Genomic DNA, 18,381 nt, shown 5'->3' on the forward strand with positions numbered 1-18,381 from the left:
GTTAGTTAGGTTTAACTAGTTCTAAGTTCTAGGGGACTAATGACCTCAGCAGTTGAGTCCCATAGTGCTCAGAGCCATTTGAAGCATTTTTTTCTAAAATATCTGCAATGGATCAACATAAATAGAGTAACAGTTATCGATAGTAACAACGGTGTGAGAGAAACCAGTTGGGCGTGTTGGATTTGTGTGCTGCTTCTTTGGCTCTCGGCGAACGCAGCCCTTGCCCACATCTGTTTTGATGGTCGAGTAAGCCTGCTGCAACACGTGTCCGCAAAACAAAGGCGGCAGCTGCCTGCGCGCCCTGCCACTCCAGTGGGCGAGAATAAAGAAAGTGTGGCCCAGGTCAAGGCGGGCACAGCCGCAACGCGTGCCGCACCAGCCTAGGCTCCCCTCCGCTCGCTCACACATTGTACCCACGGATTCAGGAGCTGTAGCAAACCTGGACGGTTCCGAGTCAGAAAGTTCACGCAAACTTGTGACGTTGGAGACACAGTTGCTTGAAGCAGATATGAATACTGCTTTGCCAATGAGATGACGATAGTCTTCAGCAGATATTTAACAGTCACGACTCTGCCCCATAAGTTCCAAACCTGTAGGCTCAAAATCGTACAGATGATAGAGGACCCTACACTATTCTGAGATACGAAACAGGTGCAGCTGGAGATAATGACTAGAAAACTGAAAAAACGTTCAGAGAAAAGTTTCGCGTTAGCCCCATCTTTATTTGAAGAATTTTACCGCCGTCTTTAGAAACTTATGAGAAGCTTTTTCGTTTCAACCAGAGAGAACTGTCGAGTGTACTTGACAAAGAATTATTCTCACAGTAGAATGTGAGGTTTTGGCACTGGATCGTGTGGTAGAAGATTCATTGCTAAGCGGTCGTCAAGTTGCTTGTGAAATTCACACTTAAGGAGGTCCGGGCAGGTTGCTAATCCCTATCTTAAGTAATACAGAATTTATTCATATCAAAGGTACCGTTTATCAGAAACTATTTGGAATAAAAATTTGTAAAAGTATGACTTGTAGGTTACATATTTCAAACCATTTTAGTAGGAGTTCTAAAATTATTGATTAGTTTTAAGATAATAATATTTTCTGCACAAAGTGGACATGAAAATAAGAAACTATCAGCATTTTTTTGTGTACGCGAGACTCTAACTTCTTAGAGATTTACAAAATAGGAAAATCTATACATAATATGTACAGTACTCAATCAGTTTATCCTGTAATTTTGAACAAATGCTGGCAAGTAGAAGCTGAGAAAGAGTACACTTTATTCTTAAAGAAATACAACTTATGGGTTCAAAAATGGTTTAAATGGCTCTAAGCACTATGGGACTTAACATCTGAGGTCATCAGTCCCTAGACTTAGAACGACTTAAACCTAACTAACCTAAGGACATCACACACATCCATGCCCGAGGCAGGATTCGAACCTGTGACCGTAGCAGCAGCGCGGTTCCGGACTGAAGCGCTTAGAACCACTCGGCCACATCGGCCGGCCAACTTATGGGAAAAAGCCATTTAAGTTGTCAGTGCATTCCAGCTCTATAAGATGAGTTTTCTGCATCCTCTTCCATCTCATCTTGCAATGTCCTTTTTCCTGCTTATCCGCTTTGTCTCCCTTGTTTTCAAGACCACTCTATTCGCTCTATTTCACGCCCAAACTCTTTGTTTGTCTAAATGTAACATTTGTTTCACTGTTCAACGACCTACAGTTTGTAGGACTTCACTCCTTGCAACATTTGCTTCATCGAACGCTGCCACTGCATCAAAGACACCAAAGCGCAGTGTACTAATTGAGACAAACACTGTCTTGGGAATTCTGGCCCAGATTACGCCATTGATTGACTCGTTATGATTCTGGGTGCGGCTATGAAGACATTTCTTCAATAATCTTACATCTGACAAATCTCTGAAAGTTTCTTTCAAGACCTCCACTATGGCAAAAGGTATAGCTAGTTTGTATGTAAATTTCTCACCATTTTGAGGTGCTCTGTTGTATTTGCACCACGAATAACTTCATGGAGGGCATACGCCATGAATGGGTTTATAGTCTGTTGAAGAGAAGTGAAACAAAACTGCTCATAAAACTTTTCTCATATCTTCTACGTTGTCTCATGGTCACACCATAATAATTCTGGATTTTATCTATGATAGATTCTGTGGGTCTATTCTTACCATCTAATCCTCTGCTAATTTCCAATTTCGTTCCCTTGTGTGGAGTTTTCAGTCGTCACAGCCGCATATCCATTCGCTTTTGTGCGTGGCTTATGCACTCTAGTTTAGTGATAGTTACATTTTCTGCCTGTAACTTCTCTTCCTCAACTGCTTTGAAAGCTTGTGAGTCCCCATCTCCTAAATAACTGACGAAACTTATCTTTTTTCAGCTGTTCAGGTTCTTAGAAAATGGTTACATCCACACGGTGTTTTGTTTAAATTAATGATTAGACCAGAAATAATGCAATAATACATATGTAATGGGTGCCCGAGAAATAAGGACGAATTGTAATTTTGCGCCATTTTGTCGTATGACGGTTGGCATCCGTGGTTTTTTCATATTTGTTATCTGCGATCCTTCCCACTAGTAGCCTGATAGCATTTCTGTGGCGAGCATTGTTGTTTGATGTTTATTTTCGTCATGGAGCTGATGGTAACTGGGTAACGTACCCAAGTGATAAAAAGTTATTATTATAAATTATTATTATAAAAACAGTGGAAGTCACATGACAGCCGTTCGTGAAATGCGTGTGACACCCGGATAGAATGCTGCTCCAATCCAATCGTCAGTGTGGAATTTGACTGTCAAGCCTGAGACCATGTGCTCTGTTTCAAACGTTAAGAAAAATGGACGACCGCGCTCTATTCGAAAAAAAGAAAACGGTGCTGTCGTGCGTGACAATTTGACCGTAAGCCTCAGAAAATCGGTTCGCCGACGAGTTCAACAACTGAATTTATCACCAAGTTCACTGTATGAAATCCTTTCAAAAGATCTGAAAATGCGTGCGTACAATATTCACCTTACACAAGAGTTGAAGCCTGTAGATTTTGGAAAGAGACATCGATTCGTTCAGAGGGTCTTCGCTCGACAAGCGGAGAACGAGAACTTCAGAAAAAGGATAATTTTCTCAGATGAGGCGCACTTCCACCTCATTGGGTACGTCAATAAGCAGAATTGCAGAAAATGGTGTGATGAAAATCTGCGAGTGACTGTGGAAGATGAGATGCATCCACAAAGCACGAGTGCGTAGTGTGGAGTCTGGACAGGAGTGATTGGCCTGTAATTTTTTGAAAATGATGGGCCAGCTGCCGTCACTGTGAACGGCGACCGTTACCGAAACGTGCTTTCTGATTGGTTATCCACTCTTATTGATGAAAATGACGACTTTTGGTTTCAACAAGATGGTGCGACATGTCACACACCCCCTGCAACGATTACTCTGCTGAATGAAAAGTTTCCTCAAAAAATTCTCTCTTTGAGTGGCAACCAGGAATAGCCTACCACATCGTACGATCTTACGCCTTGTGACTTTTTGTTTTTAAGAGTATCCCATCAATTGTTTGTGACCGCGTCATCAAATGGTTCAAATGGCTCTGAGCACTATGGGACTTAACTTCTGAGGTCATCAGTCCCCTAGAACATAAAACTACTTAAACCTAACTAATCTAAGGACATCACACACATCCATGCCCGAGGCAGGATTCGAACCTGCGACCGTAGCGGTCGCTCGGTTCCAGACTGTAGCGCCTAGAACCGCTCGGCCACCCTGGTCGGCTTACCGCGTCATCGAGAACTTCAGTGAACGCATTGCTCGTTGCCGCGCATCCTTGGGTGGTCATATGGAGGATATAATTTTTCGTATATAAATGGGAGAAGTTACTTAATGTGTTTGTAAAAAAAAATATATTTCCAATAAATTTTGTATGGTCTATATCACTTAAATATTCGTCCCTACGTCCCGGACACCCTCTATTATGCATAACTGGAAACAGGAAATTCCATAGACTAAGATCAATGAAAAAAAAATGAAAATTTCAAGATTTCAGCTGATGCAGAGCCCCTTAACAGAAAGCAGGGTGGAGCGTACTGGTTGAGCTACTGTTACTTGTTACCTGCCAGACGACGTGACATCAACACAATTACGAACAAATCCCACTTCGATAAGTTCAAATGGTTCCAACGGCTCTGAGCACTATGGGACTTAACTTCTGAGGTCATCAGTCCCCTAGAACTTAGAACTACGTAAACCTAACTAACCTAAGGACATCACACACATCCATGCCCGAGGCAGGATTCGAACCTGCGAGCGTAGCGGTCGCGCGGCTCGAGACTGTAGCGCCTAGAACCGCTCGGCCACTCCCGCCGGCCTTCCATAAGTCCATGGCCACCTGAACAACTGACACCCTCATCGTTGATAGGAAAGTTTTCTCCTGTCCCATGCCAGCGCGAACACCAGAGCTGAGTCTTATGGTATTTTATATGAAGGATAAACCCCCTTAAACCCCTTTAGAAACTGGAGAGGAACTGGTTGGTAGAGTTCTAGCTGCTTGTCTGATTGCAGAACAGATAACCGGGATATTTGAGAAAGTGCAAAAAAAATTATGTGTTCTATTGCAGTCTGCGCTCAGCTTGACGTCACATGGTCCCTTGTCAGTGCTGACTCCAGCCCAGGTTGACTACTGTCTCCTCCACGATATGAGCCTGAACCGGTTGACACCACGTCATCACTGCAGAGTGTGGGTGTCTGTTTATCACCTCACACTTGCTATTAATAGTTTCAACCTCAGAGTTCTCATGAACCCACCTCATTATGAAGAGCCTAGCCCACTACCACCCTGATAATAGCTATTGTCACAACACATCACACTCCATTGCAGTCGCATATCTTAACACAAAAATGCACTCTACTTCCTCATTGCTATTTCTAAATGACATACCGACATGAGAAAGCATTTAAGTATTTTCTAAGTAAGACGATTTCAGACCTACCTCGTATCATCAGACGCACAAACATTCGACTTTCTCGAGAGACATTCATATGGCAAGTATTCCAGCACTTTCAGTCATTTTCAGGTGATACGCAACACCAAGACAACACCAAGACTATCAAGCTATCTCTTCAGATAAATGAATCTGGTATGACAATTCCACTCCAAACTTGTGGCGCAGTTTCATGATCTTTCCTATAGTCTGGTGAGCAGCTTTTTACAGGTATAGCTATAACCCGATTCTCCTTGATATATGCCAGTATTATTCTTTAAGTAACACAGACTTATTTTGTTGTATGTGGGCTTTTGATGTGACAGAAATTTGTCAATGTTCGTAGAGAATGAAATAGTATTTTTTGAGAGTGCGCAGTTTCAAGATGAATAACGAGTAGAGAAATGTTTTCGTTATGGTATTTGATCAATGGGGTGCGAGAGTTCTGTTTGACAGCAAACTGTGTTTTTGGGAATCATCACACTGAGGAGCAAATGTCCATACTCATGTAACGAGTTAGTATATGAAATTAACGTCAGAAAAGTTAATAACAGATAAAATAACATTTACACGACCCCTATTCAAACGAGAAGCAGCTGAGTTTATTAGAAAAAAATCAACTAAATAACACAAAAATTATCTTTTTTTGAACAGTTTCCCGATAGAATGGGAGTGAGCCATGAGGAAATTGTTCGGTTTGGACTTGAAATTGTGAGGATTATTGCTAAGATTATTTAAATTATTGTAGTAAAATTCGGAGGCGGTGGTGTTATGGTGTGGTCGTGTTTCTCATGGAGGGGGCTTGCACCCCTTGTTGTTTTGCGTGGCACTATCACAGCACAGGCCTTCCTTAATGTTTTAAGCACATTCTTGCTTCCACTGTTGAAGAGCAATTCGGGGATGGCGATTGCATCTTTCAACACGATCCAGCACCTGCTGATAATGCGCAGCCTGTGGCGGAGTGGTTACACGACAGTAACATCCTGTGATGGCCTGGCCTGCACAGAGTCCTGACCTGAATCCTATAGAACACCTCTGGGATGTTTTGCGACGGCGACTTCGTGCCAGGCCTCACTGGCCGTCATCGATACCTCTCCTCAGTGTAGCACTCCGTGAAGAGTGGGCTACCATTCCCCAAGAACCCTTCCAGCACCTGATTCAACGTATGCCACCGAGACTGGAAGCTGTCATCAATGCCAAGGGTGGGCCAACACCATATTGAATTGCAGCATTACCGATGGAGGGCGCCACGAACTTCTAAGTCATTTTCAGCCAGGTGTCCGGATACTTTTGATCATATAGTGTATATGGCTATGGTTGGTTGGTTTTGGGGAAGGAGACCAGACAGCGTGGTCATCGGTCTCATCGGATTAGGGAAGGATGGGGAAGGAAGTCGGCCGTGCTCTTTCAGAGGAACCATTCCGGCATTTGCCTGGAGTGATTTAGGGAAATCACGGAAAACCTAAATCAGAATGGCCGGACGCGGGATTGAACCATCGTCCTCCCGAATGCGAGTCCAGTGTCTAACCACTGCGCCACCTCGCTCGGTATATATGGCTATGTTTCACGCCTTCTTAATTTATCTGGTACTAATAGGCCTGCAGTGACATATAGGAATTTGAAACACATTATTTGTTGTGAACACAAATATCCTATCTGTTTTCTCATTCTATTGATACTGGGGAGCTATAGATCGTATCTTGGACTTGAATTTCAGCATCGTCTATTGTGATTCTTTGCAGGCTTTTATTTCTACAGAAAAAGGGACCCAGACAGCTGTTTGAATTTTACAAAGAACGGCTTACTTTGTGTGTTCTATTTCACCGCTAGTCATCTCCGTAATCGCCTATGAGATTACTGCCTTGCTCCTTTCAATTTCTCCAGAAATGGAATTCATACAGGTTTTAGATTGAATTCTTCATGGGCCGTTTACTCTGCTTGACCTGTTTTGTTCTATGTCTTCGTGTGTAGCATGTTGTCTTCACCTCTTTGTAACACGTGCGTATGTATTACAATTTGCTTTATGTCGGAATTAAGCAGCTAAATCTAAAGAATATAACTGATCTATGTCGTCTATTACGCTGCCTAAAACCTTCCTTAGTCTCTCTTTTACTTTTATGGACAGCTAAGTCAAAAACTGTGTGAGAGCGACAAGACCCAGATGAGTCACTTGACCGCTTACAAGATAGTAACTATCCTTCCTTGTGACCTCATCTCTCAGATTCCTTCGGCATTCTCTGTGCAGTGATCCTCGAGCTCGAAGATCGCCTTCTCCAGATATTGCTCAGATTTGGCAGCTTTGTCCTTTCAAGCATTTTCCTAGTTCTCCTTTTTTGTTACTCTCATTTCTCAATTTCCTCTTTTATTTCCCTAGTTTTGTTTTTTATTTAATTGATAAACAGTTACATTAAGCCGCAGTGTTTCCGTTGTTTATCTCAAAGTCACTCCCCGTATCTGTATCTGTATCTTGTATCTTGTCCGTGCGGCCCTTGTGTGAAACGTATGTTGATGGCAGTAGAATCGTTCTGCTGTCAGCCGCAAATGCTGGTTCTCTCAATGTTTTCATTAGCTTTTCGCGAAAGTAACTTGGTCTTCATCTACATCTACATCCATACTCCGCAAGCCACCTGACGGTGTGTGGCAGGGGGTACCTTGAGTACCTCTATCGGTTCTCCCTTCTATTCCAGTCTCGTATTGTTCGTGGATAGAAAGATTCTCGGTATGCCTCTGTGTGGGCTCTAATCTCTCTAATCTTATCCTCGTGGTCTCTTCGCTAGATATACGTAGGAGGGAGCAATATACTGCTTGACTCTTCGGTGAAGGTATGTTCTCGAAACTTCAACAAAAGCCCGTACCGAGCTACTGAGCGTCTTTCCTGCAGAGTCTTTCACTGGAGTTTATCTGTTATCTTCAAATGGATCAAATGGCTCTGAGCACTATGGGACTCAACTTCTGAGGTCATCAGTCCCCTAGAACTTAGAACTACTTAAACCTAACTAACCTAAGGACATCACACACATCCATGCCCGAGGCAGGATTCGAACCTGCGACCGTAGCGGTCTCGCGGTTCCAGACTGTAGCGCCTAGAACCGCACGGCCACTCCGGCCGGCTATATCTATTATCTCCTTAAAGCTTTCGCGGTTACTAAATGATCCTGTAACGAAGAGCGCTGCTCTCCGTTGGATCTTCTCTATCTCTTCTGTCAACCCTATCTGGTACGGATCACACACCGATGAGCAGTATTCAAGCAGTGAGCGAACAAGTGTACTGTAACGTACTTCCTTTGGTTTAGGACTGCATTTCCTTGGGAGTCTTCCAATAAATCTCAATCTGGTGTCTGCTTTACTGACGATTAATTTTATATGATCATTCCATTTTAAATCACTCCTAATGCCTACTCCCAGATAATTTATAGAATTAACTGCTTCCAGTTGATGACCTGCTATATTGTAGCTAAATAATAAACGATCTTTCTTTCTATGAATTCGCAGCACATTACACTTGCCTACGTTGAGATTCAATTGCCATTCCCTGCATCATGCGTCAGTTCGTTGCAGATCCTCCTGCATTTCAGTACAATTTTCCATTGTTACAACCTCTCGATATACTACAGCATCATCCGCAAAAAGCCTCAGTGAACTTCCGATGTTATCCAAAAGGTCATTTATATATATTGTGAATAGCAACGGTCCTACGACACTCCCCTGCGGCACACCTGAAATCACTCTTACTTCGGAAGACTTCTCTCCATTGAGAATGACATGCTGCGTTCCGTTATCTAGGAACTCTTCAATCCAATCACACAATTGGTCTGATAGTCCATATGCTCTTACTTTGTTCATTAAACGACTGTGGGGAACTGTATCGAACGCCTTGCGGAAGTCAAGAAACACGGCATCTATCTGGGAACCCGTGTCTATGGCCCTCTGAGGCTCGTGGACGTATAGCGCAAGCTGGGTTTCACACTATCGTCTTTTTCGAAACCCATGCTGATTCCTGCAGAGTAGATTTCTAGTCTCCAGGAAAGTCATTATACTCGAACATAATACGTGTTCCAAAATTCTACAACTGATCGACGTTAGAGATATAAGTCTACAGTTCTGCACATCTGTTCGACGTCCCTTCTTGAAAACGGGGATGACCTGTGCCCTTTTCCAATCCTTTGGAACGCTGCGCTCTTCTAGAGACCTACGGTACACCGCTGCAAGAAGGGGAGGAAGTTCCTTGGCGTACTCTGTGTAAAATCGAACTGGTATCCCATCAGGTCCAGCGGCCTATCCTCTTTTGAGCGATTTTAATTGTTTCTCTATCCCTCTGATATCTATTTCGATATCTACTATTTTGTCATCTGTGCGACAATCTAGAGAAGGGACGACAGTGCAGTCTTCCTCTGTGAAACAGCTTTGGAAAAAGACATTTAGTATTTCGGCCTTTAGTCTGTCATCCTCTGTTTCAGTACCATTTTGGTCACAGAGTGTCTGGACAGTTTGTTTTGATCCACCTACCGCTTTGACATAACACCAAAATTTGTAGGATTTTCTGCCAAGTCAGTACATGGAACTTTACTTTCAAATTCATTGAACGCCTCTCGCATAGCCCTCCTCACACTACATTTCGCTTCGTGTAATTTTTGTTTGTCTGCAAGGCTTTGGCTATGTTTATGTTTGCTGTGAATTCCCCTTTGCTGTGAAGTTCCCTTTGCTTCCGTAGCAGTTTTCTGATTATGTTGTTGTACCACGGTGGCTCTTTTTCATCTCTTTCGATCTTACTTGGCACATACTCATCTAATGCATATTGTACGATTGTTTTGAACTTTGTCCACTGATCCTCAACACTATCTGCACTTGAGATAAAACTTCTGTGTTGAGCTGTCAAGTGCTCTGAAATCTGCTTTTTGTCGCTTTTGGTAAAGAGAAAAATCTTCCTACCCTTTTTAATATTTCTATTTACGGCTGAAATCATCGATGCTGTAACCGCTTTATGATCGCTGATTCCCTGTTCTGCGTTAACTGTTTCAAATAGTTCGGGTCTGTTTGTCACCAGAGGGTCCTTCCAGGGATTCCAATTTGAGTTCACGAAGCATCTCCATAATACTTGATTGTTGATCGAACCTAACGGTAACTAATCTAGCTGCATGCCTTTGAATTGATTCTATGTCTTCCTTTAATCAAACATGTTGCAGTCACAAACACTCGAGCAGTACTCAAGAATGGGCCGCACAAGTGTTCTAAATGCGGTTTCCTGTGTAGATGTGCTACACATTCCTAGACAGTGAACCAAAGTCGACCATTCGCCTTATCTGCAGCAGTCCTTACGTGCGTATTCCATTTCATGTCTCTTTGCTGTACAACGTCTAGATCTTTGGTCAACATGACTGTGTGAAGAGGCACGCTATTAAACTTATTCGAACATTATGAGATTGTTTTCCCTACTCATTTGTATTAACTTACGTTTTCTACATTTCGAGCAAACTGCTGTTCATTACACCAAATAGAAAGTCGTAAGTCATCCTGTATCGTCCTGCACCCGCTCAACGGCGACACTTTCCCATACACTGCAGTAAACAAATGCAGATTGCCATTCACTGAATCCGCCAGATCGTTTATGTATATAGACAATTAAAAAAAAAATCAAATGTATGTGAATTCATAAGGGACTAAATTGCTAAGGTCATCGGTCCCTAGACTTCCACGAGATTGAAACTATCTGAAAATAGCTTATGCTGAGAACAACACACACATCCATGCTCGAGGGAGGACTCGCCGCGCAATCCGTGATATGGTGCCTTAAACCGCGCGGACACTTTGCGAAAAAAAAAAAAGATTGTCCTATCACACTTTCGTGGGGTATTCCAGACGATATCCTTGTCTCTGATGAAAACTTGCCGTCGAGGACGACGTATTTGGGTTTATTACTTAAATGTTTTCGAGCCACTCTCATGCCTGGGAACCTAACCCATCTGGTCGGACCTGCATCAACACTCTGCAGTACGGAACAGCGTCGAACGTTTTAAGGGAAAACTATGAATATGGAATCTGACTGTTGCCCTCCATCTGTTGTTTGCAGGATATCATGTGAGAAAAGGACAACCTAAGTTTCGCACGAGCGATAATTTCTAAATCCTTGCTGATATGTGGACAGAAGTTTTTCCGTCTCAAGGAAATTTATTATATTCGCAGTCAGAGTTTGTTTAAGAATTCTGCAGCATACCGATGTTAAGGGTATTGGTCTGTAATTATTCTCGTCCGTCCTTTTAGGCTTCCTAAGAGTCACCTGCGCTTTTTACCAGTCACTTGTGACTTGGCGCTGGGCGAGAGATTCGCGATAATTGGAGGTTAAGGGGCCAGTGTCGGAGTACTCTTTTCACATTCTTCACCTACCAAAAAATAAAACAACGTTGGGCTGTGCAAACAGTTTTCGCAACACCGCAGCCACAACCGAGTGAGCGTCACAACGCTTGTTGACTTATACACAAAGAACAATTACGAAAGTAACACTAAAACCAGTTCTAAAGTGATAAATTGTACATTATTGGCTTTCCGGTGACTTCTCCACTAGACTACAGTTTTATAAATTATAGAGCGCAGCAATCAGTCGTCCTTTTTTTTTGCAGGTTTTATTACGCAAGTCCAGATTCCTGCTAGTGCCTAGCCATTATCAATGCACTATTTTCTAATCTCGATGCAAGTTAGTTCCATGTTGTTCGGACGTCAGTCACAGTTCTTTGAATTCAATTATCAATGCACTATTTTCTAATCTCGATGCATGTTAGTTCCATGTTGTTCGGGCGTTTCTTTGAATTCAAAGAACTGTGACTGACGCCCGAACAACAGGGAACTAACATGCATCGAGATTAGAAAATAGTGCATTGATAATTGAATTCAAAGAACTGTGACTGACTCCCGAACAACATGGAACTAACTTGCATCGAGATTAGAAAATAGTGCATTGACAATGGCTAGGCACTAGCAGAAATCTGGATTTGCGTAATAAAACCTGCAAACAAAAAAAAAAAAAAAAAAAAGGACGACTGATTGCTACGCTCTATAACTTATAAATCACATAACAGTCGCTGAGTGCACCCGCTTTCCTAATGGAAGGTAACCTGATGAAGACTACAGTTATTTAAAACGGGCCGATTCCTCAGCTGATGATTATTTGCATATTTTGTAAAAACGTATGTAACTTGTTTTCTTCTTAGTGCGTGTTTGCGCCGCCGACATTTAGTTGCTGTACCGGTTCTCAGCAGCGACGAGGTACAGGTGACATCAGCGGCGCCTGCTAACCCGTCGCTGTCCGCCTTTAACAATGGCATCTATTCTTTAAGTCGTCCGCCACTGTCGTCTCAAGCCCTCATCTTCTACGTGGTCAGTGGCAGCGACGTCTATAGACCCCATGCATACCAGTCTACAGCTACAGCTACATCTATACTCCGCAAGCCGTAATGAAGGTGTGTAGCGGAGGTTATTTGGTGTAGCACTGTTTCCTGTTCAAAATGCGAAATGAGCACGGGAAGATGATGACGTGTGTTTTGTGGGGCGCTCAACGTTGCTCAGTCCAATTTCGCCACTTTCATGAATGATTGTGAAATGATAAGGACAATACAAACACCCAGTCATCTCGAGGTAGGTGAAAATCCCTTACCCCGCCGGGAATCGAACCCGAGGCCCTGTACTCGGGAAGGGAGAACGCGACAGCGAGCTGCGGACGAACACGGGAAGAATGAGTGGCGATAAGCCTCTGTATGAGCTTGAAATTTTTGGTATTATCTTCCTGGTCTTCTCGGGAGATGCATGTAGGAGGAAGCTGCTGACCGTTCCAGGAACGCACACGCTCTGAATTTCAGTATTGGGCCTTACAGTGCCGCACAACGCCTCTCTTGTAACGTACGTCACTAGAGGTTGAATAGAACGTTCATGACTCTTTTATGCTTACAAAGGGAGACCTGACGGGTTCTTCTTTGTACCTTCTCTGCTCCCTCTTCAATCCTACCTGCTAAAGTCTCAGCTGAGCAGCAATACTCGCCTATAAGTCGAACGAGGGTTTCATAAGCTATCTTCTTCGAGAGTGGAATGTGCTTCCTGAGGATTCTTACATCGATGCATTTTTGAAATTTTTATTGTTTATCACCATTACCTATGTTGAACATTTTGTTCATCATCAGATTACTTCCTTACAATGTTCGACCGTAGAATGTTTACAGTGCCGTTACGTACTACAGTGAAAAACAATTTTGATTTGAGATATATTCGTAATGGAAATGTAAATCGAGCATAAACTCAAGTTGAAAACAAAATGACAAATCTATGGCTCATATACTTACGACTAAAATGTCCTCGTTATTTCCGAACTGTTACATATTCCATGTAGCGCAAAACATCAGATACTGACAAAAAAGCTTCTTGCTGTGAATCTGAGTTTAGCATCAGTCATTCCTACAAATATCTGTACATGTTAGTTTCACAGTAAATCAAACCGTACGAGTACTTCCAGACATTCGTAATGAATGTGACTATCTCCAGTGATTGTTCGGTAACCATATAGTGACACAGTAACGGGTCTCCGTGTTTTTATTCGCAGCAAGTTATATTTATTTTACGCTGCAGCTCGTGGGAATTCTAACGTTATCCATTAGATAATTTATGTATAGTCTGGCCGGCCGGGTTGGCCGAGTGGTTATAGGCGCTACAGTTTGGAACTGCGCGACCGCTACGGTCACAGGTTCGAATCCTGCCTCGGGCACGGGTGTGTGTGATGTCCTTAGGTTAGTTAGGTTTAAGTAGTTCTAAGTCTAGGGGACTGATGAGCTCAGAAGTTAAGTCCCATAGTGCTCAGAGCCATTTGAACCATTTTTTTGTATAGTCTAAACAGTAATATCCTATAACATTCCTCTGTGCATCTCATGAAGCTCCCTTAACGTCCGAAGATTTCTTTGCTTTAAGAACGACATGCTGTGTTCTATTTGCTGAGAATTCTTCAGTACAGTAGTAATACTGGTATGATATTCCGAAGCTCGTATTTTGTTCATTGGGCGAGGATGTGGATCTGTAGTGAACGTCTCCCGGAAGTCATGGAACAGTGCAGCAAGCTGGGCGGTTTCAACTGTCCTTAGATCGTTTTTACGGAATCCATGTTGATACCTTCAGAAGTTTTCCGCTCATATACGAGATTATAAAACATGGCCTAAAACTCTACAACACATTGTGTTTTATACATCTGTGTGATAGTCCTTCTCGAAAATGGAAATGACTTGCGCAGTTTTTTCGTTATGTTGACACGTCTCGTTCCCTTAGCGGCCTACAGTATACTGTTAGCAAAGCAACAAGTTCTTTTGCATACCTTATGTAGAATCGTATAGGTACCCCACCGATCGACGTTGCTTTAGTACGTCAGTATGCGTACTATCGGCCTTCATTTCTGGTCGCAGGGTTCGTACTTTGGTACCGGCTCTATCATTTATCTTGGGCTAATAAAATCTTGTTCCTATGAGCGTCGTCACTTACGGGTTGCCTTTTGCTGCAGCTGTGGTTGCTACTCCTGCTATCTACTCCTGACGTCAATCAATGATTGATCACCAAAAGCGAGCACCAGTTAATGTGAAATCACCGATAATCTATTGATAACACAATATTAGTAATTGCGGATATGTCATTTGCAGTCAGTTTAATTTCTTCTCTCATAACGCGGCTGAAGTACAAAGTCATGGCATACGTCCTAATGTCGTGTCGGACCTCATTTTGCCCGGTGCAGTGCAGAAACTCGACATGACACGGACTCGACAAGTCGTTGGAAGTCCCTTCTAGAAATATTGAGCCATGCTGCTTCTATAGCTGTCCTTAATTGCGAAAGTGTTGCCGGTGCAGGATCTTGTTCACAAACTGAACTCTCGATTATGTTGCAGAAACGTTCGGTGGGATTCATGTCGAGAGATCTGAGTGGCCAAATCATTCGCTCGGATTGTCGAGAATCGTGTTCAAACCAGTCGCGAAAAAGTGTGGCCCGGTAAAATCCCACGTGGTCATCCACAAAAATTTCATCGTTGTTTGGGAACATGAAGTCCATGAATGCCTGCCTGCAAATGGTCTCCAAGTTGCGCAACATACAGAGGACCCAGTACATTCCATGTAAACACAGCCCACACCATTATGGAGCCACCACCAGCTTGCACAGTGTCTTGTAGACAACTTGGGTCGACGGCTTCGTGGGGTCTACGCCACACTCGAATGCTACCATCAGCGCTTGCCAACTGAAACCAGGACTCATCTGACAAGGCTACGGTTTTCCAGTCGTCTAGAGTCGAACCCAAATGACCACGAGCCCAGGAGAGACGCTGCATGCGATGTCGTGCTGTTAGCAAAGCCACTCGCGTCTGTCGTCTGCTGTCACAGCCCATTAAGGCAACTTGCCAGTGAACGGCTGGAAAAACAGCAAGAATTTTCATAAAGTTTATGAGGGTCTAACTACATAATTGGAACTCTGAATACAAAGGGAAATGAAAGTGTTTTAAGGATGAAGATTTTGGTATAAGAATAATCAGAATAGCTTTGATATAAACATTATTATAGAAACATTTATGTTGGTCAGTAATTTAAAATTTTTCCTGCCAGTCTATTTTTGAAGTCTACAGACTTATTAACTACTTTTCTTAGATGGGTAAAACTTTGTGCACACATTTATGACATTGTTATCTAAAAAGTAGACTACAATCAGATGATTTCAGCCAATAGTTTTTATACTATAAATACATAAATTAGACAATCAAAATTAAGGTAATTTTTTTTAAAAATTAATAAGGGTATATTTTTCCTCCTGGTGATAGTAAGCTGGTGTCTGTAGTCTAATTTTCTCCAAATGGTAGCCTGAAATATCACAAAAAATTTCAGACCTCTAGCTCAAATAGTTTTTTGCATAAAATAAACATGTCAGAAAATGTGATTCTTGGGAAATTCAGTTTAAAGGTACATTTCATCTGTTACTCACTTCTGTTTTTCTTAAAACCCTCCAGTTGCATACAGTTCTTGGTTTGTGTGTTCCTCATCTTCTCTCTTCCCTTTCTTGCTCTTCTATGCTATCCTGGCCTCTATAGTTGCCTCAAGAACCCATTTTTCGTCTTCGGCCACTCTCAAGGAATCAATTGCCATCAGTGCTTGTCTGATATCGAAACCAGGAGTTAGTCCCAACAACTCTAACTGACCCATCATTAAAGCAAATAACTGCATCTAATACACCTAATCTCATGGTATTGAAACCAACAAACACAGTTTTAGGCAGGCGCTCCCATATCACATGGTTGAAGCAATCATTACAATTTTGTGTGTTTCCATGTAAGCACCGTGACAATATTTTAATGTCACTTAGGTCCCTGTACATGGGCTTAATTGCTTCCAATACCTCAAATGGCAGGGAGTGATGGTGTGCGTAAGTCTCACCATTTGCTATTTTTTTTTGTATCCACACCGTGTCTCTACACCACTGTCGCAGAGAGCATGCTGTGGATGGTCATCCGTAGAAGCCTTATGGAGAAAGGTAGCCCATACTGCTTTCTTCATGGCCTCAGTATTGTCTCGATTCCTTCTTATGCCTAAATCATAATAGAGCTGCAGTTTGTCCACATCTTCCTTCGTAAGACGACCCCGACCACGAATTGGTTTGCCATCACTGAGCTTTATCTTCTTCATATCTTTTATTACCTTACGTAAACGTGTGCCCATCCTCTTTTGGACATGACTTTTCAGTTTTTACAGTTCTTCCATAAGGCATATTTTCCAAAACCTTTGCAAACCCTTTGGAGTCTCCGTCTCCAAGGTATTTCACATACTGACATATATTTAAATTTGTTTTTAAAGACGTTCCCGATGCCCGAATCGATTCATTTAACTACCGTTTTGTTCACAAAACTCTAAATATTGATTTAAGACGGAAAAAAATTCGAATTTTGAAGCAGATTCACTAGGAAGTGACCGTAACGCCAAATTCCGCGTCACTACCCTAACGGATACGTTCCCATATTGATTTCTGCAGTTATTTCACACAGTGCTGCTTGTCTGTTAGCACTGACAACGCTACGTAAACACCGCTGCTCTCGGTCGTTGAGTGAAGGTCGTCTGCCAGTGTGTTGTCCGTTGTGAGAGGTAATGCCTGTAATGTGGTATTCTCGGCACACTCTTGACACCGTTGATCTCCTAACGATTTCCGGAATCGAACGTCCCATCCGTCTAGCTCCAACTACCGTTCCGAGTTCAAAGTGTGTTAATTCCTTTCGTGCGTCCATAATCACGACGGAAGCTTTTTCACATGAATCATCTGGTTACAAGTGACATCTCAGCCAATGCACTGCACTTTTATACCTTGTGTACACGACATTACCACCATTTGTACATGTGCAAATCGCTATCCCATGACTTTTTTCACCTCATTATAAGTATTAGCTATTGGATATGACCATAGAATTTACTTCCCTGGCTTTGAGACGCAACAATTGTTCTCCCGTCCCCGTTATCATGAAATATTCCACTTTACCCACAACGACTGACAACGAATTATATGTATGAGACGTGTTTCTGTTATTTTATTTGCTGTTTCTACGAACTCAGTGTTCTAACTAGTATTTTAATCTACCTTGATATGACCGCACCTGGAAGACACATTATATGGTGCGTGGTCTTCGAAGCATACTTGATTTATCATCATATCCATGTGAGTCTGCATTCCTTATTGTTTTAAAAACTAATTCTGCTTCCTTCTCGCTTGTTTAATGTAGACGTATGACATTATCATTGTCCCGGGACATCAGTTGTTGCAAGTTTTGCATACTCACCTGTACCAATAAAACTTTCACTTAACTTGCCAGTCATTGACATGTTCCAAATTTCCACAAGTCTGATGGATCAGTATCAGTTTCATCCTCCCATAGAAGGAGTGTAACATGTGGAGCACCTCCTTATGCCGTGAGACTTCATTCGCAATTGACCAAATCGTTTTAATTTTGTTTCGAGTGCTGCCTATCACCATCCTGTAATGCATTATCTTAGTCTGCCCGACGACATTCTATACAATTTTTTATACTATCTGTAACAAGGTTCTATAGCTCTGATACAGATCTCGTTCTCTTCTGTGTCATATTCTAATGGCACTTGTTATGCCGAACACTTGTTTAGGGTACTACTTCTTTGCTTACAATTTCTTAATGGATTAGTGCTGTAAAAGAGGGTGATGGAGGTTTATAGATATGCATCATATTGGTCATTCATGTTATCTTTGTCACAGACTTCTTGTCAAGTGGGCCGTTAGAGACTGTATTTAAATGTCTACATTCCAAATGGAGCTCTATCCCTAAATCTTTGTTTTATCGCTACTGTCTCTACTAGTTTATAGGAATCAAGCTGGTCTCTTAACAACA

This window comes from Schistocerca americana, chromosome X, assembly GCF_021461395.2.
Source record: "Schistocerca americana isolate TAMUIC-IGC-003095 chromosome X, iqSchAmer2.1, whole genome shotgun sequence".
Classification (NCBI taxonomy): domain Eukaryota; kingdom Metazoa; phylum Arthropoda; class Insecta; order Orthoptera; family Acrididae; genus Schistocerca; species Schistocerca americana.